Source organism: Schistocerca serialis, chromosome 5, assembly GCF_023864345.2.
Source record: "Schistocerca serialis cubense isolate TAMUIC-IGC-003099 chromosome 5, iqSchSeri2.2, whole genome shotgun sequence".
Lineage (NCBI taxonomy): Eukaryota > Metazoa > Arthropoda > Insecta > Orthoptera > Acrididae > Schistocerca > Schistocerca serialis.
This window is the reverse complement of record NC_064642.1, coordinates 289,260,050-289,285,727: the sequence shown is the minus strand read 5'-3', so window position 1 is coordinate 289,285,727 and position 25,678 is coordinate 289,260,050. Positions and strand designations below refer to the sequence as shown.

At 39.8% G+C, this 25,678-nt stretch overlaps 1 protein-coding gene across 2 annotated transcripts in view; it reads left to right on the top strand.

Annotated features, from left to right (window-relative positions):
- The window catches only part of LOC126480904 (DDB1- and CUL4-associated factor 5), a 127,132-nt gene that overhangs the window by 60,608 nt on the left and 40,846 nt on the right, over positions 1–25,678 (top strand). The gene's annotated exons all lie outside the window — the stretch shown is intronic.

The following is a 25,678-nucleotide window of genomic DNA, read 5'->3' as shown; positions in this document are numbered from 1 at the left end:
CGCCCCTGCTCTAATATATCTTGTCTAAGTTTAGTTAATATTACATGCAGGGAAATGGAGAAAATTCTAATCTGAACTTATTTGGTTAAAACATTGTTAATGTTTGGTATATACATCTTATTTCTTATCTTTGTCTCTTTGTTAAGGACTTTATCTGGGTATTTTGTCATAAGAGTGTATATATCTATTTCTTCTAGGTTATTAAATAACCTACCTTTGTCTTCCTTGCAAAGAGTGGTGATGGTTTTTAATGGTGGTGTTAATGGAATTCTTGCACTCTCTTAAATGAGCACAAAATGCTGAGGGATTGGATTCAGTTGGACCAACCTTCTTTCAAAGTTCCTCCCAGTTTATCTAACATAAAACTTGTAATAGTCACAACTTATTATTTTATATACTCCGGACATGTTACATGTGTGACTCTTATGTACATTGCGTATAAATGGTCCTGAAGCCAATACACAGCCTAGTCTCTCAATACAAATGACTTACATGCAATGTGACCCTACTATGGAAAAACAATAACCATTTGTTTTTGTTCATTCCTTTCTAATGTGACCTTATCTGTATTTCTATAAAGCACAGTCAAATGAAAGTGGTACAAACTTACTATTTGGTGATTTCATCTCAAATCATACAGGTCAAGAATGGAAGTGTCACATTACAATTTCAAAGTTTGCTGATACATTTTAAGTTTCACATGATACCTCTCCAAAACTACAATATTTTGATTTTCTGATGATTTATTGCGGCCGGCGTGGCCGAGCGATTCTAGGCGCTTCAGTCTGGAACCGCGTGACCACTGCAGTCGCAGGTTCGAATCCTGCCTCGGGCATGGATGTGAGTGATGTCCTTAGGTTTGTTAGGTTTAAGTAGTTCTAAGTTCTAGGGGACTGATGACCTCAGATGTTAAGTCCCATAGTGCTCAGAGTCATTTGAGCTATTTTTGATGATTTATTAACTCACTACAGACCTCTCTAAATGGGAGTATTAGTGAAAATGTAGCAACAAAAGGGAAAATTGAAAAATTGTAATAAAGAAACCCAAAGTGATAGAGATATGAATTTATTTTCAATAAACTTTGTTCACAATACTGTGATACATGATTAATACATGCACACTGTCTGGCCCTTTGCCAATTCTCACGGAAGCTCTGAGGGGTAATGGCCGTTGGTAAGAGGTCATTTATACTCCACAAGTTTGATAATGGAGAATTAATGGTATAGGCAAACATTAACAGAGCTGGTGTCATGTCAGTTGCCTCGTGTTTGGCGATATTAAACAACTGATTGAGCCAGGGCAAGGTGACATCCCATGTACCAGGTGACCGGGCATGGTAGATGGTTAGGGCTGTTTTCAAATTCCAATTACCTGTTTCGGCAAATGACGCCTTAGGATAATAAGGCGTGGTGGTAATATGTCTAATACCCTGATGGAAACAGAAGGCCTTATACACACGAGTCAGAAAGACAGGTGAATTGTCGCTTACCAATGATTTCGGTGGTCCGAACCAGGATGTGACCTTCCACAATTGCAGTGACCCTCAGGTAGGAAGCAGCTATGTAAACCTGGAGAAAGCATCCACGACAACCAAGATGTAACGGTTGCTTTTCTTTGTCCGGGGCAATGGTCCAACATAGTCGATAAAAACTTTGAGGGGATACTGCTCCCTCTGTGAGTGTAGAAGCCCACGAGAGACCCTGGAATCAGGGTTCACCCTTTTGCAGAGATCACACTGTCCAACCAGTCATCGCCTAATGTAGCGATAAAGAGAGGGCCACACGAAATGTTCGTGGATCCTGGCCAAGGTCTTATACAGCCCCAAATGGCTGCCAAGAATCGTGATAATACTGGAAGACCATCAGTACTAACTCAATTGGCAACCACACCCTTGATCGTCACTACCCTGCTTACACAGTACCACTTGTTGGAGGCAATAACCCAGCACCGAAACCCCAGCCATGACCCTATCTTGAATCGGACCACAACATGGTTCCTGCATCTGCTTCTCCTTAAGCCCACCAAACAGGTTAGGAAAGTCGGACAAAATCGTCCCAACACTAATGTCCTGTTTGCCTTGCTCCTGACCTTCCTGGGAGTCGGGTGTAATCATATGACTCAGACCATTGGCAATTGCATTATCTGAGCCTTTAATATGTCTGACTTGAAAATGAAAAGCAGATATACGGACTGCCCAACGTGCAATTCGGCCAGTCTTCCTTGGCCTAGCCAAGATCCAACTTAATGCTTGGTTGTTCGTGTCTGTCTCTTAATACAAATTCTTTATGTTCCAAGTAGAAACAAAACTTTTCCAAGTCAAAAACAATGGCGAGAGCCTCTAATTCATATACAGAATAGTTGGATTCAGGAGTAGTCAGTCGCTGTGAGGCATAAGCTAGAGGTCGCCTCTCCCCTTCATGTTCTTGAAGTAAAACTGCTGCTACCCCAGTATGACAGGTGCCAGTGTGTATTGCAAACGTACTATTAAAGTCCGGCACAGCTATCAACGGGGGATTAGTAATTGCAGTTTTAATCTGTGCGAAGACTCTCTGCTGATTTTTCTCCCCATACGAAATCGCTATTCTTCTTCTGAAGATCATTAAGGGGGGCTGCAAGATGGGTGAAATTGGCAATGAATGTATGGAAGAAATTTGCAATGCCAATGAAGTGAGCGACATCTTTCTTATTCTGGGGAGGGGGAAAACCCCGTAAGGCCTTAGTTCTATCCTGGTCGATGCTTACGCCTTTTGCAGATACCAGCTGGCCTAAGAAAGCAATCTGTTGTTTACACAAGGTGATCTTAGATGGTTTGACAGTGAGGCCAGCCGAACGCAACCTTAGGAAAATCTGCTCCAGGTGAACAAGGTGTTCCTCAAAGGTGCGACTGTAGATAACTACATCATGTAAATAGTTGTAGAGACAGATGAACTTCAAGTCCCCTAAGACCACATCCATCAAACGGGACAACACAGCCGCACCAATGGCCAACCCAAAAGGGACCCGGGTGAACTCAAATAAATTCCAACCTGCAAAACACTGTCATAGGCTTGGATGACTCGGCAAGGAGAATCTGGTAATATGCCTGATTGAGATCTAAGATGGTGAACACATTAGCACCTGCAAACCAGGTAAAGCAATTGTGCAAATCGGGCAAGGGAGCTGACTCCAACACCGCCTTTTTGTTAAGCCTCCGGTAATCAACCATCCTACAAAAATCACTACCCTGGTCTTTGGGCACTAGAAATGCAGGCGAAGCATAGGGCGAAGTTGATGGTCTAATCACCCTCTCTTGTAGCATCTTATCGATTTTGGCTCTCAAACTCTTCATCTTGAGTGGAGACAGCCTATAAAGGCCCTGACAGACGGGCACACTATCAGTTAATTGGATGACATACTTAAGAATTTCTGTCTTCCCCAACTTATCCGATAAGGCCTCAGGATAGCGCTCCAAGATCTGGTTGAGAGCCTGCACTTGATGTGCTGTAAGACTACCCGTGCCAACCTGCACATTGCACACATAGCTCACATTCCCTGCACAAGACTGCTGGCACAAACACAAAGAGAGATGGTGGTGAGGCAAAAACTTAAAATAAAAGACACTCCCAGCATAATCGAATACCAAACCCACATGCTGGATGAAATCTCACCTGAGCAACAAAGGGACCCTCAAATTCTTAGCTACAAAAAATCTATGAGGCCATGAGAATTTATCGACGTGCAACCACCGCCGCACCTCCCCTACTAGAGGTAACTCTCTGCTATCGGTGACCCGACATCTCTGAGTCAGAGACTGCGGAGACGAAAACCTGCACAAATGTCTATATTTTATGTACCAGTCGTAATCAACTAAGGATATGGAACTACCCAAATCCAGCAATGCACACACTGATTCCTTCCTACCCTAGCACAGACAAAAGGGAGTGCCGGAACATGCATTGCCTGAATGGCCTTACAGTTCACTGGCCAGTTAGTAAACTTACCCCCTTTTCCAATCCTCTAGCATGGCAAAGATAGCAGCGCCGAACTAATGAATTAGAACTGGTGTAGAGTTACTACACGTTGGTGCCTCAGATATTACTCTCCCTTGTGCGGTGGACCACTGTTCATCCGCCCAAGAAATAGCATGAATAGAATCAACCAAATGTTGAAACTGTTCCATACAGCAAAGGCACTGTACGAGGTTCAACCTGATGCGATCCTGTACCTGCATGCCTTTCAACATATGTTCAATACAGTCAAGGTCAGACACATGCATATCCAACCCCACTAACCCTCTCAAAAAACTGCGCTAAGGCTATCATGCTACTAAGCACATCCTTAGCCATCGGATATACTAATGCTAATACGACAGACTGTGGAACGTGCAGTGCGTCAGCATGAATCTGGAGACGGACTAACAATCACAGGAAGTATTGAATCTGGCTCAAATTTTCAATATACAAGACAGACATATCTTTCAAGACATTCATAATTGGATTAGGTAACTTGGAAAATAAACTCAAATATTCTTCGTTACACTTAACGTGTGTGACCTCACTCACATTTTCAGGTTCAGAATTAGTACTTAAACTTCCCCTGCTTAAAGCAAGTGCTACTGCGCATGACTGCTAACCTCCGGCAACACCAAGGAACTTATGACAGAGAGTACCCATTGTATCTTTTAGATTGATTGAAGCGATATCTGATAAACACAGTAATGGGCTAAATTCGCGTGCATGCGACAAATTTTTTATGCGGTGCTGAGTAGACACCAGAAATTGAATTGTCTGACCTACATCACTTAAAGCTGTTTCGATATTCGACAACAAGTCACCTACCTCGCTAACGATGTCTGTCGGTAGGGCAATGGGAGTGTTGACTGCTGCACGAAGCCTGGCCACCAAATCAGACACATTTCCATCTACTGGCAGCTCGTGCATGCAGAGCTCATACATCAACTGCTCCTTCCATAAACAAGTTATGCCAGGGCAAGCTCGGAGACTCATGTTACTTAACTTTGTGAAACAGGAGACAAGTTTCAAAACTCAATAATGAAAATTTTACAACTTACTAAGCAATGTCTACCAACCATAGGAGAGGATAGGAAAAGCCCCCCCCCCCCCCCCCCCCCCCTTATGTCTCTGCTACCAAGTGGTATGTGGATCCCTTTTCATACCACACTTACCCACCATATCTTACATACCATAAAAGAGGAAGCGGGATGTAATCATGGTTGGTAGTCACAATTTATAATTAAGACAGTTTATTGACATTACGCCTTTTAAGGAATTTGAGAATTACAAATTGTCGACGAGCCACTAGGTAAAGCTTTGCAAACACAGTTAGAAACCCAGTGTACTCAGTACTCAAATAAACAGTCCCTTAAGAGAAAGTTATAAAAAACTTAATGTGCCAGGCATTTACAGAAACCTTAAGCATAGCAGTTATCAATTACTTCACATAGCCACTTCATCAAACTCTTTAAAACCAGTTATTACATTAAGATGTCCACTCTTAACATTCTTCACTAAAATACCCTTACAAACTTACTATTTCAATCTGTTAAAGAAGCACTTGTTAAAAGGTCAATTACAAGCTTAACGTTGCTGGGCACTAATACCCCTCACTTTATTTTCCCTTATTAAGAAAACAGGATTACTGACAAACTTCAGAAATTCGAACTCCCATATAGAATTTCCCTCAAAATACATATAATGAAAACAGTTACCAATAAAGGGTGACTTAATGACACTTCAACACTAGTGCCAAGCTAAGATCAAATTACGTAACATGATAGAACCACTTACACAAAAAACTACAGCAGAAACACTGATCTTTAACAATCAATGTTCACATGCTCAGACGTGTTAATAAAAGACTATTAGAAAGATCTGCACAAGGAACTTGGCAGATGCTATGCAATTTAAAGTTTAGCCAGTTGCCAGTCGCTAATATTTAAGGAAACAGGTTTGTATAAGAACAGGTTACTTACAGTATATATTTATATATCTACCAACTTAAACCGCCTTGGCAGAAGGAAGATAAATCCTAAACTTTGGAAGGGGGTATGTGAACAACTCCCGGTAGTGGCCAGGTTCTTAAACACTGCCGGGCCTAGACCTTAACATTTCACTTCCTGCCAAGGCGCTGGCACAATGTAAGGTCCTTGTGCGAATCACAAAGACATTCCAATAACTTTCATATCACGTACACAAACAAAGGAGGGGGTCCAACAGCTTCACCATTTCACATCAAATTTTGTTCCCAGTGAAGTGACAGAACTTGTATCTCCAAACTGCCCATGTTGCCAAAACCTCTGACCAATTTCACACGAGAACATATAACGCTCATCACGCTCGTTCGGCAACTGTTGACACTCGTCTCCCAGCGAATGTCATGAGATCTTGATGGTTACCCATCAGAGGCTAACAAACCAATCCCTTCACCTGCCCAACCTGGAAGATAAGGCATGCAAAAAGCAAAGATAGCTTAGCTCAACCACAATCGATCTCAACGATACATGAACAAAATAACGCTGGCACCAGCTCGCCATGGCTCAGAATGTACAATCAGAGTGGGCAGTACTTGTCTGCACAAAATGTGAGAAATATTTTAAATAGACCTAGCTCTACTCTCAAGGTCAAAAAACCATGGACACTTAAATATTTAAATTAATTGCTGATTTTAAGTAACTGCCATGCAAAACTGGTATTTCTAAACCAAAATAATTACTTTATAACATTATAAGTGAGTGTGAAAGCAATTCATAATTTTGTTTGAAAGTATTTTATAATAGAAATGAGATATAGAACATTTATACTCAGTTTTCTTTTTATGATATTATTCACAAATTATTATTGTCTTCTGTCATGATTTTACTTCATGACTTTCCATGAATTAAAATTGACTACAATTCAACAATCAACACTGCTCTGTTGAAAAGAGTTCATTTGTTTTTTTTCATCTGCTTCTCATTGAACTTGTATAGCTGAGATGAATTTGCTCATGGACAAGGATGATCCAACAAGTGCAGTACTTGAGAAGTGGGAACTGCACACTGATCTTTTGATGATGGCCATTTGAAAGCATTAGCAGGATCATGAGGTGTCTTTCAGCTCATGAGACACAGTTATCTGTCCCACCCACCACTGATTGTCATACACAGAAGAAATGGAGTGGCTCACTACAGAGTCTTCTAATGTATACTGTGGTCTCTGCATTTCACACATATTAACAGGCTGCATTTCTTGGAGAACTGTTCTTGCAATGTAGGTGCCACTCCAGGATGCAACTCAGTAGTGACCTGATTGAATTCCTACATCAGGCTTCATAGTAGACCACTCTTCTTTCTTTTTTAAACAGAACTCTCTTAATGTACTTTCATTTAGAATTAAAAGTTTCATGTTTGTTACCTATGTTGATATGGTATGTACAAATTCAGTAGCATCTCTTACAGTGTCAACAGCTTCGTGCTGGAGATTAAATCTTGTCGCAATATGTTTACAGAGACCTCCCACCCCACCACATGCACTTTTTCCATGACCTGTTGCTGAAAATATCCATTTTTTGTCTTAATTCCTTTACTGCATTGTTGACCAAGCTCATGAAGCTGAAAGCTTTTTAAAATGAGATGCTGCACCACCAGTCACAGACACACATTTAGAAAATGCATAGTCTCTAGATGCTATGTCATCAGTAATCATGCTGACAGTGTAGCATGCATGAGTACTGTCATGAGCAAGATCATAATTGACAGTAGCAAAACAGTATGATGATCCACGGAAGTGAGCAACACGTGTGAATATTGATACCTGTGATGTGTGCCATTGGTAAATTTGAAATTCATTCTGCAAAGAAAGAGACCAGTTATCAGCAAAGTTGAAATGAGTAACTAATGTGTCAGTATTCTGGGATGTGGCTGATTTTACTTATGCTGAGCTATTTCTTTCATGACCCAATGCCTAACCTCTGTAACAAACTTCTCCGGCTCTGCTGTCTTCTTCACCAACTCTCCTCCCTCCCGCAATGCATAGGTTACTTCATTGTCGGTATCCTGAAGCTTTAATGCTTCAACAGTTATCACTTCAGCACCAGGACACATTGCACACTCCTGTGCAACCAACATTTATCTTGCACAATTTTGGTAAACATTTTTGGAAACAGTGATCAATAGAGTATTATATTTTAACTAAAGTTCAGTCTTGATCAAGACTGAACTTTAGTTAAAATATAATTATAAATTGATCAAGGCTGAACTTTAGTTAAAATATAATTTATCTTGCAGCTGTTGACGTGTACAACAAAAGCATCAGGTCCATCTCTGTGTACTTCTTTCCTGTGACATTGCTTATGGTGAAACAAAAAAGTATCAGATTTCTGCAATACATGTGCATGCTTCCTTGACTGGCTGGCATTTTACTCCTTTTGTCATTAGGAGTAAAATTTTGAGACACCAATTTTTAAATTCGGGTCCTCCATTTTCATTAGGAGATATGCTTCTCTTATTGATCTTGTCATATATCTTTTTACCTTTTTAGCTTTTTCATCATTTTCACTAACAGAGATAATGTCAGTCTGGTTAGAACTTTGCCTGCTGCAGTCTTTGTTATCACTTAGGTAATATTCCAGAGCAACAATAAGTGTTCTGTCTTGCAACGGATGCCCACAGTAAGAATCTGGGCAAGCCCAAATATCTTTCTCTCTTTATTTTATGAGATTTTTGAAATCAAATAATGTGAGGAAGTGAGTATGTATTTCTGTGTGTGTTGGTTAGAGTAGCTACCTGGTATCAGCGTCAGTAACTGTACCTTCGCAGTGCAGGTGGCTGCTGAGATAGCAGTACATAGGTTTTGAAACCACACGTCACATTTCGTGCACATATCACTGTCTTCAGTTTCTGCACCAAGTGCATCTACATTATACACTTCACAAAGTTTTTGAAGATGTTGCTTGTGTAAAACGTGTTTCAATTTCTTCCACTTTTCTTTTTACATACTGTTTTCTTCTTGTGCTTCTTACCTTTCCTAGATGTTTAAGGGGGATCTACTGGGGCTATGGCAGAAATGCTAACATTCAATGAATTAACAACTTCACACCCAGGAATGACTGCACTGTCTTCTTCAGTTTCACATTTGGGTGATGGTGATCGTTCAGGTAGGTTGTCACTAAATTTCTTCTTGTAGTGAGTGTAGAAATTCCTGCACAATGGATGTGATGCTAATACTGTTACTTGAGAACCAAGATATTTCTGCAATACCTTCGACAGATTTCCAACAACTGTGAAGTGCTTATCACTTTTCTTAAACACCACCTTCTTGTGCCATTTTTTCATAGTCCACAACCCTCACTAGTTTACTACTGTATTTCCTCACTGACATTGTATCTAACAAAAAGTTCAAATCAAACACACTCAATGCAGCATGGTTTATATGCAAGTTCTCACTCATTTGTTATAAACAGAAGCACTCTGGAAACAGTGTTGCCAACATATTTTATACTAGAAATTCAGTGAAAAATTTTTTACACTTTGCACGGAAAAATATTGCCCACTGTGTTTGTACTTACTATTAATGTATTAATCAAGTGATACTTTGTGTAATACTCAAAAGTTTTTGAATGGAGGATTTCAAGTAAATAATTTGTAAAAACTCATACGTTTTTTTACAGTTTTAAAAAATAAATATGTACATAATACAGATAGCTGGAGCAGGGAAGATACTGTTTATAATTAAATCAGTAGTATCTGGTAATATGACAGAAAAGATAGCAATTCTGTGACTTAAAAAAGAATTAAGTTTTGTATTTTTGCCTTAAATTTAACTTAATAAATTTCAACACACAAGAGGAAGCTTTAGTGCGAAACATCTGCCAGGTCTCCAGTACTTTTGGTTTATTAGGTATATATACATATTTGTTATCTACTGTTTTAAGAGTTATTTACAGAATATAAATTTCTCAAAGGGCCATACAAAAATTAAGATGAAATGAAAATACTTTATTTCTTAACACTTATGATATAGAGGTTTTTTCAGAAAAATTCATGACTATGAGTTGATGTGACCTGTTTGATTTGAGATGAAATCACCGTAATGAGCATGGTGCCAACATTTGTTATGCTGTTAGGTGTGTGTACTGAAGTGTTCTGTATTGGGAATGAAGAAGGAACGGTGCGAACACTCACTGCTGGGCCATTTGTGTGTTAGAGGTGCTCGATTTAGGTCATGAGTCGTGTGTGTGAATGACTTCACTCTGGAGGCGGTGAAAGAGGAACAATGAGGTGCAGTACAGTTTTTGACTATGGAAGGAGTGCCAGGAAGTGAAATTCTTGCCCAAATGTGTGCTGTGTATGACAAACATAGTATGTCATGTGTTTTCTGTATCTGTGTGGAATAAACAGTTTCAAGAATGTCAGTGTCACTGAAAGATGCAGTTGATCAGGACAAGCTCATCATGTCACTGGGCTCATCATGTCACTGATTTGTCTATCATTGTTGTGGTGGATGCTGCCCTCAGAAATGACCTATGGCAAATGATGGAAGACATTCAGCTCATGTTGGGCATCAGTCATGGTATAACTCATGCCATCATGACAGAGCTTCTGAAGATCCAGAAAATTTGTGTGTAGTGAGTTCTCCATAGCCAGATGGAAGAGCAGAAGTTGAACAGAAAATTGATGTCCCTGCAGCATGTGGAATGGTATCATGATGAGGAATATTGTTTCCTGTCCTATATTGTCATGAGAGATGAAACATGGTATCATTATTTTCAGCTAGATCATGTCAGAGGTGGCAGTGGAATCACATGGATTAAATCCTATCAGAAAAATCCAAAGCTGTGCATGCCAACTCTGGGAAAGTCATGATGACCTTTTTCTTTGACTGCAAGGTCTCACTGCTCATTAACTTTCTGAAACATTGTATCACAATTAACGCACAATGGTACATGGACACTTTGCAAAAATTGAGGCCCTGTGTCGGGTCCAAACACAGAGGAATGTTGATGGACAGGTTTCCATGGGAAGCCCTTACACATCCTTCGTACCCTCCCGATCTCTCCCCATGTGAATTCCATACTTTTGGAGCTCTGAAGAAAGACATATGTGACTGTCGATTTGGTTTGGATGAAGAGGTACACAACTGGATATAATCGTCATTCTATAGGCAACTGCAAACTTTTTACATGAAGGCACTGACTATCTTGTCCCACAGTGGGATAAATATATTTCGGTTATGGTGATTACTTTTGAAATAATAAACAGTCTACTTATTTTCTTCCATCTGTCTCATTGTCGTTTGATTGTCCCCTTATACCTGATGAAAATAGTATATGATCATTGCAAAGTTCAAAAATTTTACATTCAATAAGATCTATAAATGTATTTGAGTGCGCTCCTGATAGGCAGTTCCCCATGGTTAGGACTTCTTGTTGTTTGTATAAGTGGCCATTGAAGGTAAAATAGCTCTGAGATTGGACTAACTCAGTAACATCACTTATACATAAATTTTTATTTGAGCCATTTTATTCAACTAGGGTAAGTTCACTTTGTACAGTGGTTTGTAGTTTAAGCTATAAGGATGTTCATTTACATTCATTCACTGGAATATGAATATCTTTAATCAGGTCTATGAAATCTGTTGAGTTTTAAATGTAATCTCTTTCTCAAGTGTAAAAACTTTGGTTATCAACAAAACTAAAGTTTACTGTTAACAAATATCAAACAATGGAAAATCCAGGATGGAATGTAGCAATATTATGAGAAGGAAAGTTGCTACTCACCATATAGCAGAGATGCTGAGTTGCAGATAGGCACATCAAAATGACTCCCACAATTAAATATTTCAGCCAGGGGCCTATTGGCACGCACGCACGCACGCACGCACGCACGCATGCATGCACACACACACACACACAACACACACACACACACACACACACACACACACACACACACTCACACACACACACACACACACACACACACACTCACGTGCAACTCACACACATACGACTGCAGTCTCAGGCAACTGAAACGACACTGCGAGTAGCAGCACCAGTGCCTGATGGGAGTGGCGACTGGATTGGGGGAGGGAGGAGGCTGGGGCAGGGAGGGGGAAGGATATTATGATGGGGGTGGCTCTCAATGAAATGCTACAGGTCAGATGGAGGGCAGGGGAGAGGTGGGGAGGGGGGCAGGGAGAAGTAGCTTAAAAGGAGAGAAATAAAGGGACTGGGTGTGGTGGTGGAATGACTGCTGTGTAGTACTGGAATGGGAACAGGGAAGGGGCTGGATGGGTGAGGACAGCAACTATCAAAGTTCGAGGCCAGGAGGGTTAAGGAAATGTAGGATGTATTGCAGGGAAAGTTCCCACCTGCGCAATTCAGAAAAGCTGGTGTTGGTGGGAAGGATCCATATGGCGCAGGCTGTGAAGAGTAATTGAAATGAAGGTTATGATGTTTGGCAGCATGTTAAGCAACAGGGTGGTCCACTTGTTTCTTGGTTGCAGTTTGTCGGTGGCCATTCATGTGGGCAGACAGCTTGTTGGTTGTCATGCCTACATAGAGTGCAGCACAGTGGTTGCGGCTTAGCTTGTAGACCACATGATTGGTTTCACAGGTAGCCCTGCCTTTGATGGGATAGGTGATGTTAGTAATGCGAATGGAGTAGGTGGCGGTGGGAGGATGTATGTGACAGGTCTTGCATCTAGGTCTATTACAGGGGTATGAGCCATGAGGTAAGAGATTGGGAGCAGGGGTTGTGTTAGGAGGGACGAGTATATTGTGTAAGTTTGGTGGATGATGGAATACCACTGTGGGAGGGGTGGGGAGGATAGTGGGCAGGACATTTCTCATTTCAGGGCATGACAAGAAGTAATCGAAACCCTGTTGGAGAATGTATTCAGTTGCTCCAGTCCTGGGTGGTACTGAGTTACGAGGAAAATGTTCCTCTGTGGCCGGCCAGTGGGACTTAGGGAGGTGGTGGGAGACTGGAAAGATAAGGCATGGGAGATTTGTTTTTGTACAAGGTTGGGAGGATAATTATGGTAGGTGAAGGCCTCAGTGAAACCCTCGATACATTTCGAGAGGTTCTGCTTGTCACTGCAGATGCGATGACCACGGGTGGCTAGGCTGTATGGAAGGGACTTCTTGGTATGGAACGGATGACAGCTGTCAAAGTAGAGGTATTGTTGGTGGTTAATAGGTTTGATATTGACAGAAGTCCCCCCCATGAACCATGGACCTTGCCGTTGGGGGGGAGGCTTGCATGCCTCAGTGATACAGCTGGCCGTACCATAGGTGCAACCACAACGGAGGGGTATCTGTTGAGGGGCCAGACAAACGTGTGGTTCCTGAAGAGGGGCAGCAGCCTTTTCAGTAGTTGCAGGGGCAACAGTCTGGATGACTGACTGATCTGGCCTTGTAACAATAACCAAAACGGCCTTGCTGTGCTGGTACTGCAAACGGCTGAAAGCAAGGGGAAACTACAGCTGTAATTTTTCCTGAGGGCATGCAGCTTTACTTTATGGTTAAATGATGATGGCGTCCTATTGGGTAAAATATTCTGGAGGTAAAATAGTCCCCCATTCGGATCTCCGGGCGGGGACTACTCAAGAGGACGTTGTTATAAGGAGAAAGAAAACTGGCATTCTACGGATCGGAGCGTGGAATGTCAGATCCCTTAATCGAGCAGGTAGGTTAGAAAATTTAAAAAGGGAAATGGATAGGTTAAAGTTAGATATAGTGGGAATTAATGAAGTTCGGTGGCAGGAGGAACAAGACTTTTGGTCGGGTGAATACAGGGTTATAAATACAAAATCAAATAGGGGTAATGCAGGAGTAGGTTTAATAATGAATAAAAAAATAGGCGTGCGGGTAAGCTACTACAAACAGCATAGTGAACACATTATTGTGGCCAAGATGGACACAAAGCCCATGCCTCCTACAGTAGTACAAGTTTGTATGCCAACTAGCTCTGCAGATGATGAAGAAATTGATGAAATGTATGATGAGATAAAAGAAATTATTCAGATAGTGTAGGGAGACGAAAATTTAATAGTCATGGGTGACTGGAATTCGAGTGTAGGAAAAGGGAGAGAAGGAAACATAATAGGTGAATATGGATTGGGGGTAAGAAATGAAAGAGGAAGCCATCTGATAGAATTTTGCACAGAGCATAACTTAATGATAGCTAACACTTGGTTCAAGAATCATAAAAGAAGGCTGTATACATGGAAGAATCCCGGAGATACTAAAAGGTATCAGATAGATTATATAATGGTAAGACAGAGATTTAGGAACCAGGTTTTAAATTGTAAGACATTTCCAGGGGCAGATGTGGACTCTGACCACAATCTATTGGTTATGAACTGCAGATTAAAATTGAAGAAACTGCAAAAAGGTGGGAATTTAAGGAGATGGGACCTGGATAAACTGAAAGAACCAGAGGTTGTACAGAGTTTCAGGGAGAGCATAAGGGAACAATAGACAGCAGTGGGGGAAAGAAGTACAGTAGAAGAAGAATGGGTAGCTCTGAGGGATGAAGTAGTGAAGGCAGCAGAGGATCAAGTAGGTAAAAAGACGAGGGCTACTAGAAATCCTTGGGTAACAGAAGAAATATTGAATTTAATTGATGAAAGGAGAAAATATAAAAATGCAGTAAATGAAGCCGGCAAAAAGGAATACAAATGTCTCAAAAATGAGATTGACAGGAAGTGCAAAATGGCTAAGCAGGGATGGCTAGAGGACAAATGTAAGGATGTAGAGGCTTATCTCACTAGGGGTTAGATAGATACTGCCTACAGGAAAATTAAAGAGACCTTTGGAGAAAAGAGAACCACTTGTATGAATATTAAGAGCTCAGATGGAAACCCAGTTCTAACCAAAGAACGGAAAGCAGAAAGATGGAAGGAGTATATAGAGGGTCTATACAAGGGTGATGTACTTGAGGACAATATTATAGAAATGGAAGAGAATGTAGATGAAGAGGAAATGGGAGATACGATACTGAAAGACCTGAGCCGAAACAAGGCCCCGGGAGTAAACAACATTCCATTAGAACTACTGACGGCCTTGGGAGAGCCAGTCCTGACAAAACTCTACCATCTGGTGAGCAAGATGGATGAGACAGGCGAAGTACCCTCAGACTTCAAGAAGAATATAATAATTCCAAACCCAAAGAAAGCAGGTGTTGACAGATGTGAAAATTACCGAACTATCTGCTTAATAAGTCACAGCTGCATAATACTAACACCAATTCTTTACAGATGAATGGAAAAACTGGTAGAAGCTGACATCGGGGAAGATCAGTTTCGATTCTGTAGAAATATTGGAAACTTGAGGCAATACTGACCTTACGACTTATCTTAGAAGAAAGATTAAGGAAAGGCAAACCTACGTTTCTAGCATTTGTAGACTTAGAGAAAGCTTTTGACAATGTTGACTGGAACACTCTCTTTCAAATTCTAAAGGTGGCAGGGGTAAAATACAGGGAACGAAAGGCTATTTACAATTTGTACAGAAACCAGATGGCAGTTATAAGAGTCGAGGGGCATGAAAGGGAAGCAGTGGTTGGGAAGGGAGTGAAACAGGGTTGAAGCCTCTCCCCAATGTTATTCAATCTGTATATTGAGCAAGCAGTAAAGGAAACAAAAGAAAAATTCGGAGTAGGTATTAAATCCATGGAGAAGAAATAAAAACTTTGAGGTCCGCGGATGACAATGTAATTCTGTCAGAGACAGCAAAGGACTTGGAAGAGCTCTTGGAAAGAATGGACAGTGTCTCGAAAGGAGGATATAAGATGAACATCAACAAAAGCAAAATGAGGATAATGGAATGTAGTCGAATTAAGTCAGGTGATGCTGAGGGAATTAGATTAGGAAATGAGACACTTAAAGTAGTAAAGGAGTTTTGCTATTTGGGGATCAAAATAACTGATGATGGTCGAAGTAGAGAGGATATAAAATGTAGACTGGCAATGGCAAGGAAAGCGTTTCTGAAGAAGAGAAATTTGTTGACATCGAGTATAGATTTAAGTGTCAGGAAGTCGTTTCTGAAAGTATTTGTATGGAGTGTAGCCATGTATGGAAGTGAAACATGGACGATAAATAGTTTAGACAAGAAGAGAATAGAAGCTTTTGAAATGTGGTGCTACAGAAGAATGCTGAGGATTAGATGGGTAGATCACATAACTAATGAGGAGGTGTTGAATAGAATTGAGGAGGAGTTTGTGGCACAACTTGACGAGAAGAAGAGACCGGTTGGTAGGACATGTTCTGAGGCATCAAGGGATCACAAATTTAGCATTGGAGGGCAGCGTGGAGGGTAAAAATCGTAGAGGGAGACCAAGAGATGAATACACTAAGCAGATCCAGAAGGATGTAGGTTGCAGTAGGTACTGGGAGATGAAGAAACTTGCACAGGATAGGGTAGCATGGAGAGCTGCATCAAACCAGTCTCAGGACTGAAGACCACAACAACACCAACAACAATTGACAGAAGTACTGATGTAGCCATCTTTGAGGTGGAGGTTAACATCTAGGAAGATGGCTTGTTGGGTTGAGTATGACCTGGTGAGGCAAATGGAGGAGAAGTTGTTTGATGGTGCCATGTGGGTACCCATAGCCGTACCCGCTATTTGTTTGTAGGTAATACATTCAAAGAATAAGTAATTGTGGGTGAGGATGTAGTTGGTCATGGTGACTAGGAAGGAGGTTGTTGGTTTGGAATACGTTGGGCATTGGAAAAGGTAGTGTTCAATAGTGGTAAGGCCATCGGAATTAGGAATGTTAGTGCACAGGGAGGTGGCATCAATAGTGAAGAGCAGGGCACCGTGTGGTGTATATACATATTTCTGATGAATATGTTCTCTTTCTGTGATGTTTCCAATGGGCGGTCTTTGTTTCTTGTATGTGAGATATGGATTTATCCATTAATTTGGAACGCCTCAAATTCTCTTTTCTTCAGTATATTTAGTAGAGTAACATGACCAATAACATCAAACTGTATGGGATAATGTTCCTGTATTGTTTATTTTCTTAAAGTTGGGATTTAGTAGTGAACCATGAATGCTAAAACCTATTTAGCTTACCTTTATTCTTGACTATGAGTGTGAATTGATGGTTTCATCTTAAGATCGATAAATCTTTGATGGAAGATAAATTTTTAGCACAATATCCATTTTCATAAATAAATATGACTCTTCTCAGATATATGTGCCACATATTCTTTGAGTGTAATACAATTATCTTCCCATGACAAACAATTTATTCTGTGAGTGCACCACAAATGAAATAGTAACTGTTAATCTGTATGTGAATCTCAACTTGGTGATTTCAAATAATACAGGGTGTTTATAAATGAATATCAGGGTTTTAACGCTTTGTAATATTAATTACATTAAACTTGCAGTTATAAATGATATGTCAGATGACAGAGCAACTCAAACAGTTTTTTCAAGAACCTTATAAGTGTTCAATGTGAGCACCATTTGTCACACGGCATACATTAAGCCTATAGCCAAGTGCTGGATAGGCCGCAAGGGACCCAATGACAGGGCTTGCATTGCATGGCCTCCACGTTCACCCGACCTAATGCCATGCGATTTTTTCTTTTGGGGCTTCATTGAGGATCATGTGTATGTGCCCCCGCTACCAGCAGACCTGCCTGAATCAAGAAACCCGATTGAAGCAGCTGTTCCTACAATCACTGAAGACACACTTATCAACGTTTGGGAAGAACTCTGCTATAGGCTTGATGTGTGCTGTGTGACAAATGGTGCTCACATTGAACATTTATAAGGTTCTTGATAAAACTGTTTGACTTGCTCTTCCATTTGACATATCATTTATAACTGTGAGTTTAATGTAATAAATATTATAAAGCATTAAAGCCCTGATATTCATTTGTAAAAACCCTGTATTATAATACAAGCCTCTTTTTTCTCATGATTGATCCCAGCATTGTATGGCTGGGGACATTTTTTCCAGTACTGATGTGCTACTCAAACCTGGGAGTTACATGGCGTATGTACAGGCTCTTCCTTTTACGAAGTTATCGCGATCACCTGTTCACCTTGAAGACTTACATCATCCTTTGATGTGACTCACCACATGAAAAATAAATAATAAAATCACACAGTAGTTATGTTTTTCTGTAAAATAAGTTGTTATATTATTTTATCGTTCGGTGGTATCATTTGTTAGCTAGGTAAGGTGAATGTGAGGTTATACATCTCTCTTTCCGGGCTATCTGAAACACCACATATTCCCCTTCTTAGATCCGTTTATCATACGTCAGTCCCACGTCCAGTGCTGTGAACAAGTAATTACTTTCACAAGTGCAGTCAGTACCATTATAAAAATCTCTTATCTATTGCTACCTTATACATTTTCATTTTAAGACTATTGTAATAAGATTTTTGGCACCTCCTTAGTCCAGTTATTTTGCTATTTTTTGTAATGCAGGTGTACAGTGGCTGTGGTATTTAATTTGAAACTGTGTGCCGGACCGAGACTTGAACTCGGGACTGAGTTCGAGTCTCGGTCCGGCACACTGTTTTAATCTGCCAGGAAGTTTCATATCAGTGCGCACTCCATTGCAGAGTGAAAATCTCATTCTGGATATTTCATTTGTCATTAAGGATAGTGCTTCTGTATATACACACAACACGTTCTTAATGTAAGTTATACCTACATTCCCACAGTAAGGAATGTCGTGGGAGAATGACAGTGGCTCTGGTGTCCTTGTCACATTCATAGCTCATGCATCTGCTGCCTCTCCCTCCTGTGTGTTTAATGTGCACATGTACTGCCTCCCACTGAGTCACCAGATATCCATCACTAACCCCTCCTCCTTCCTGTCACTTTGTTCCCCCACACATCTCTCCTGGCACAACCCCTTCACTCCAGTTCGCCAAACTGATCTCAACAAGGTAAGGGGTAGAGGGGAGGGAGAATGTGTGTGTGGCCCATGCATCTATGATCTAGCCCCTGAAGTATTTCATCCAAAAGCTAGCAAAGTTTTAACTCTCTCTCTCTCTCTCTCTCTCTCTCTCTCTCTCTCTCTCTCTCTCTCTTTTTTTTTTTTTTTTTGCTGTCAGCAACTCCAGGCATCTGCTATTGTTGAGTGGTTTCCTTTACATCTACATTCAACACCTAGTCATATACTTCTTTTATTTTGTCTGTACACTATGTTTACCATCATTTTATCTCCATAACATTTTCATCTCCAAGCAACTGCAGCTTGGCTTTAGTGGTGTTCTTTTCAGAACCCAATTATCAGACACAATTATTTTAAAATAGGCCACTTTTTTGATAACATGATGGTTACTGGCTGCTGTAACCTTCTATAATAATATAACTACTTTGTCTCAGTGGTCATATAGATGGAGCTACATTTTGAATACATAGTATTCTAAGAATTCCTTACAGATTGTGTACTGTGATTCTTTTATCTCATTATTTTAAGCATAGAAACTCTAACACTTTCTTTAATATTCAATAGTTTCTTCCTTCATTATGCTCTGCAACAACTTGAGTACATTTCTCCTTTAATATAACATTGGAGTAAGTCTCAACATATGTAGTATTCTACCTTTGGCTGGAACTTATGTGTTGACTTTAATTCAGCTTTGTCAGCACTACTGATATCTAGCTTTTCATTTCATGTAGCACCTTGACTTTTGAAAAATTCTACTTCTACCAAAAAGAAAACAAATTAACTCCAACTTCACTGGATACACAATGCCACCGAACCAAAAAAAAAAAAAAAAAAAAAACCTAGTATATTTTCTAAACACAGCTTACCAAACCTTGTTGATCAGAACTCCACATTGTGATGTTGAGTGACTTTCATCATTGCAACTTGTTGAGGCCATGTGGACATAGACAGTTGTGCAACTGCTGTTGGTACCACTAGATGCTGTGTAGTTGCTGGGTGCCAGTTGAAAACAGTCGTCGTCATTAATGCTAGTTGGCCACCAATCATCTGACTCATGGACTTAATATTTTTTTACAATGTATATTTTTTGGTAACTATAACTGCTGTTTCTGGGCAATATATTCCCTTCTAATAGCCAATTTTTAGTGTGTGTATTTAGCTGAGCACCTCTTCTAGATGATCTGTTGGTTACTCAGTTGTCAATAACAAACACACTAGTTTTTGAAATAGCTTTGCTCAAAATTCACAATTCTTCAAAATTAAATTCATTTATGAGCATTTTTATCATTATTTCATCAATTTAATTCTCCTCCAACAGAAATCTTCCTGAATCCTGCCACCAGGACACCAGAATGTAATATTCACCTCATATCGCTTAGTCTCTTGAAGTGTACTGTTCACCTTGTCTTGTGTACTTCTTCCAGTCTCTGCTGGAAGATAAATCTTTAGCACAGTAGCAGTTTTCATAAATAAATATAGCTCTTCTCAGTTATATGTGTCATATATTTTTCAAGTGTAACACAATTATCTTCCCTCAACAAAGAGTTGAGTCTACATGGCCAAATAGAGAGAACAAATCGTGTGACCCAACAATTTTGACAGCTGTAACACATTAGTCAGGTGCCACCCAAAAGTTATTCCTGTAAAAATGTTTTTTATCACAATGCTCCAGATTTAAAAAAAAATCTGTGATTCAAGATCTGTTTCAGACAATGCGTAATTGTTAAAACACTAGAAAATAAGGAAATTTTATTTGCACATTACAGTCGCACTACATAATAGTTTCCTAGATTGATGACTTTGATCCATTGTAGCGTTTGTTTACGTCACCAATAACTTACTTGCATATGTGTCTTTGAATGGCATCTCTTGCAATGGTTTTTAATCCTTGGGAAGCGAATAAAGTTGGTCAGTAAATGTAGGTATTGGTATTTTCAATAAAGTTAATTTTATTTTGTATTGGGGGGAGGGGGGGAGGGTGGGGAGGGTGGGGGAGAAACGATCAGCCTACAAGACTGCAAACATTGAGATATATTTTATCCTCAATGTACAATGTGCACTATTATTTAATTGGATAGAAAAAAATATCTACTCACCAAGCGGCGGCAGAACACACACATAAGAATTTTGTGATTGGGAAGCTTTTGGAGCCAGTGGCTCTGTCTTCAGGCAGGAGGGCTGAAGGGGAAGGAAGAGGGTGAAGTAAAAGGACTGGAGAGGTCTAGGAAAAGAGGTAGATTTCTGGAAGGTCATCCAGGACCATGGGTCAGGGGAGACTTACCGTACTTGATGAGAAGGAAAGACTGATTGTTGGGGACTGCATTGGAAGAGATTTGAAAACCTGAGAGCTTAAAGGTGGAAGACAGGGTAATATGCAAGACTACAAGTTGCCAGTATACACCCTCTGTGCATGCCCATTCGTCCTAACTGATAATTTGGTGGTAGTCATGCTGATCTAGAAGGCTGAACAGTGTTAACATAATCACTGGTATATGACGTGTTGTTTCGCAGGTGGCTCTCCCTTTGATAGTATATGTTTTGCCAGTTACAGGGCTATTATAGGTGGTGGTAGGAGGGTGCATAGGGAAAGTCTTGCAGCAGCAGTGGTCACAAGGGTAGGAGCCATAGGGTAGGCAGATGGGTGCACAAGAAGGATAGGGTATGACAAGAATATTGCAGAGATTGGGAGGTCGACAGAAGCTATTCTAGGTGTGGTGGGCAAAATTGCAGAGCATGCTCTACAACATGACATTCGTGACCTCGACGCCTGTTTCACCAAATGTGTCATCTGGATTATTCCCCCAGACACCAGTTTCTCAGAACTTTCCAGGTGGGAACTAGCACTGCATGTCCTTGGTTCTCACCACCCACATGGCATTAATTTAAGTTAATTTCTTCCATCTCAGCTTTTCTTCTCTGTAACTACTCTTTAATTTCTTCCATCTCAGCTTTTCTTCTCTGTAACTACTCTTTGCTTCACTCCATTTTAGTTTTCTACATCTTTCATTGCCTTCTAGTCTGTTTTTCATTGCCCCCTCCCACCTCTGTTACGTACAATGCACTTAGCTTCTCACTCTTATTAACTCGTGGAGATGTTTTAGTAGTAATCTCTGTCTTGCATATTACTCTGTCTTCCTCCTTTAAGCTCTCAGGTTTCCAAATCTCATCCATTGCAATCCCCAACACTAGGTCTTTCCTTCTCTACTGTAAGTCTCCCCTAAACCACAGTTCTGGGTGAATTTCCCGAAATCTACCCCTTTTCCTAGACCTCTCCAGTCCTTTTCCTTCACCCTTATTCCTTTCCCTTCAACCCTTTTGCCTGAAGAAGGAACACTAGCTCCGAGAGCTTACCAATCACAATAGTCTTTCGTGTGTGTGTTCTGCATCTACTTGGTGAGTAGATATTTTATCTATCCAATTAAATAATTTTATCAATGTACACTATGTTTTATGTTTATCTTCAGAAGTAGGGTAAGCAGAGAAATCCTCTCTGCCAAGTACACCGAATGAAGCCATTTTCCTGCATGCACAATTTGCCACCCAATACATGATGAAAAGCAAATTGCTTTATGCTTACAAAGGCACTTTTCCATTCAGTTAATATCATGTGTATGATGGGGTTTCCTGGAGGTGATAATTGATTAAGGACAAAGTAATGATTTGCAAAAACAAAATATTGTAAGTAGAGAAAAGGAGGATTGGCAGGGGATGGGGGGGTGGGGGTTGGGGAGTGCAAAGAGAGGGGGAGAGAGAGTGAGAGAGAGAGAGAGAGAGAGAGAGAGAGAGAGAGAGAGGGCTGTAGCAACTGTTCTCTAAAAAAGGTTAATATATTTAGTGAGGAGAAAACAAAAGAGAAGTTAATTAAAAACATGCAATGTGCTCTGAGGATCAAATGTGCATCCTCAAAGTTTGTAGGCACATACTGTGATGACTTTCTCACATCAAAACAAATTTCATTCAAAATAATGATACATGTTAATTTAATTCACTTGCCAACGAATAATAAATATTTCAGAAGGGGCCATGGGAACACATGCTCATAGGCATTGAAAGTGATGTAAATTCAGGCTTTTGTATATGTGGCCGCTGCCCCTGTTAGCAAATGATTTTCTCCTCAAGTATGGCTGCAGTGGATACACATTTGTAATTCTCTGATTTCTTGTAAAACTATTAGGTTGCCAGCTTGTTATGTACAAAAGAAATTGCTATATTTTGGTGTGTCTCACAATTCCACCATGACTTCTGTCTTTGATTCTTTTGAAAGTGGAAATGTAGTAACCGAAGAGGACATTATTGTGACTTACCATTATTTAAAGCTAAAAAAAAAAAAAAACAGAAAGAGCAAAGGAAGTACTGTGTGCACCTGTACACTGCTATAAATATCAAACATACTTGGGCTTGGGTGGTTCCTTGTGAGCTCTCACAAAACACACAAATTTCCCAGATTCTACAGAAAGAGGCTAGATGGTTCCCACATTTTGGAGCAGCTAGTATCAGCTTCTCTGACAAAGTAGGACACAAATTGTGGCTTACTGTTTCTCCTTCCATGAAACTACTCATTTCAGTAAGGTAAGTTAGGGAAAGTGTGTCAGTTTGTAAAGTAGTATACAGTTCAGCTTGAAGAGTATTTAGCAGAAATGTTGCTGGTTTCGAAGGGAGATCAGTCACCATTGACGGTATAGCAATCGGTGACGAACTCTGTGTTTGAAGAAATGGAAGCAGCCCATAATGACTAGGAAAATTCCAGCATGTTCTTCTTCTCTTTATTCAGCTGCTCATTCAGAAGTAATAGGAATGTAGCTTTTAGATCTTTCACCCATGTCACAAAAGTCTCAAATTAAGGCGCATAGACTGAAGAAACAACCAGACAGCATCATCACCTGATGACTCCCGCTGTCTTTTCATTTCAGTAAGTTTTTCATTTCCAGCCTCAGTTTGTATCAGCAGTGTATGAAAAAAATAAATTGAGGCTGCTCTTCACTCCATGTAGCAGGCTACTGCAGGCAGCAACAGCTTTGCATGTGGCCAGCTTTGTCGTGGACAACCTCCAAAATATCTCATGTATTTTTTTCAAGAACAAAAAGAGGTATGTGTCTCCTTGCAACGTTGAAAACAATTTTGATATGTTAGCTATATTTTGTATGCTGGAATGTGTGACCTAAAATGCACTGTTCGTTACTGAAAACTTTTCAAAATATGTCTGGTGGTTTACCTATAGGTGATGCATAAAAATAACTTAGAATTTTATGAGAGACTGTAGAGCAGAGAACACATGCAAATCTAAAAACTGTTGTTTTTATTTTCTATGGGAGAAGTAAAAGCTTTACTGAGAAACTAAGTGGAGAGAACATGTGTAGCCTTGATTCAGTTAGATAAAACAATTTTTCTTGAGACACATCTTTATTTCTTATGACACAGTTGTATGCAGCAACCAGCACTTCCTGCTGCACTGGGTGGTGTGTTAAAGATACATGTTGGCATTGTATCATTGCCATCCTAAATCAGTTAAGTCACTTTAACTGCTTTTCTAAATGTTCTGTCAATGCGGGTAACTTATGTGTCATAAGGCGAGTTGCACTGTGTATCGTATCGCATACCACCTTAGTTAGAAATGCGCCTAATGTAACCAACACTGATATACCCACACACTCATTTTCTGAACCTAAACCACACTCACAAAATCAATGTTAAGGGAGGTACCAGTGAAATTTCAACCCAGTCATAAAAAAATGCAAAAGACTGAAAATTTGTGTAATAACATATCTTGGCAAGCTGAATTCAGTGGCTAAATCCTATTTGCTAAACAAAATTTTTTCATCACTTCTGAATTTTAGATTTTTGAAAAAATAAATATTTTTTTTCAAATCCATATGTGGAGTTGTTGGTTATCGCAGAATGTATTCACCAAAATGTTTTTAGCCAAAGGTTTTTAAAATTGACGGATGAATAGCACTTTTCCATGTAGGCTATTTTGATTTTTTTTCTGAAGAAATTATAAGTACAGTGATCTTTTTAACACTTATATACATACAAAAAGTGTAGATAAATTACAAAAATTCTGTGTTCTAAGACTATATGACAAGAATTTAGTGTAAAATAGAAGTACTGTGACATTGTATTATGTTTATCCCAGTAAGTAGGAAAAATAAATAAAAGATGACTAGATATGTATGAAAATTTTATTCTTTATTTTCAGTTTATATATTACATCACATGCACACTGTATAGGTGTGAATAATACCCAGAAACGTCAAAATGACACCTGCCACATCTTAGATCATCATGTTTAAGTCTAGCTCTTTCTCTTTGATGTTTGGCAAAGTCAGTTTTCGACAAACTTCTTTGTATTTTGTAGAATTTTGCACTTCAGCTTGCTCAATATTATTTTGACCTTTTGTCCTGTTGTTTGTGCTGTGCGATATGCATATTTGAGTCCTAATTTTGTCATTATTTCTGAAATAACTCTGTGAGAGCCAAGATTCCATTCACAAACACTCTTAGAAGCCACTGCTTTTACTCTCTTTGCACCTATTCCATATAATGCTATGTAAACCCTCATGAGCAGTTTGTTTTAAACATTGATCAGATCTTGTTAGCAGTGATTCATCGGTCAAGTGAGTATAAAGAGGCAATATCTTACTTAAACAAATTTGATTTTTTTGTGTTTTTCTATTATAATCATAAGATCCAGGCTCAGTTTCTTTTGCCAGTGCTGACTGATAAAAACACCATGACGATTTGCCTTTCAGGCATTGAAAATGTTGAA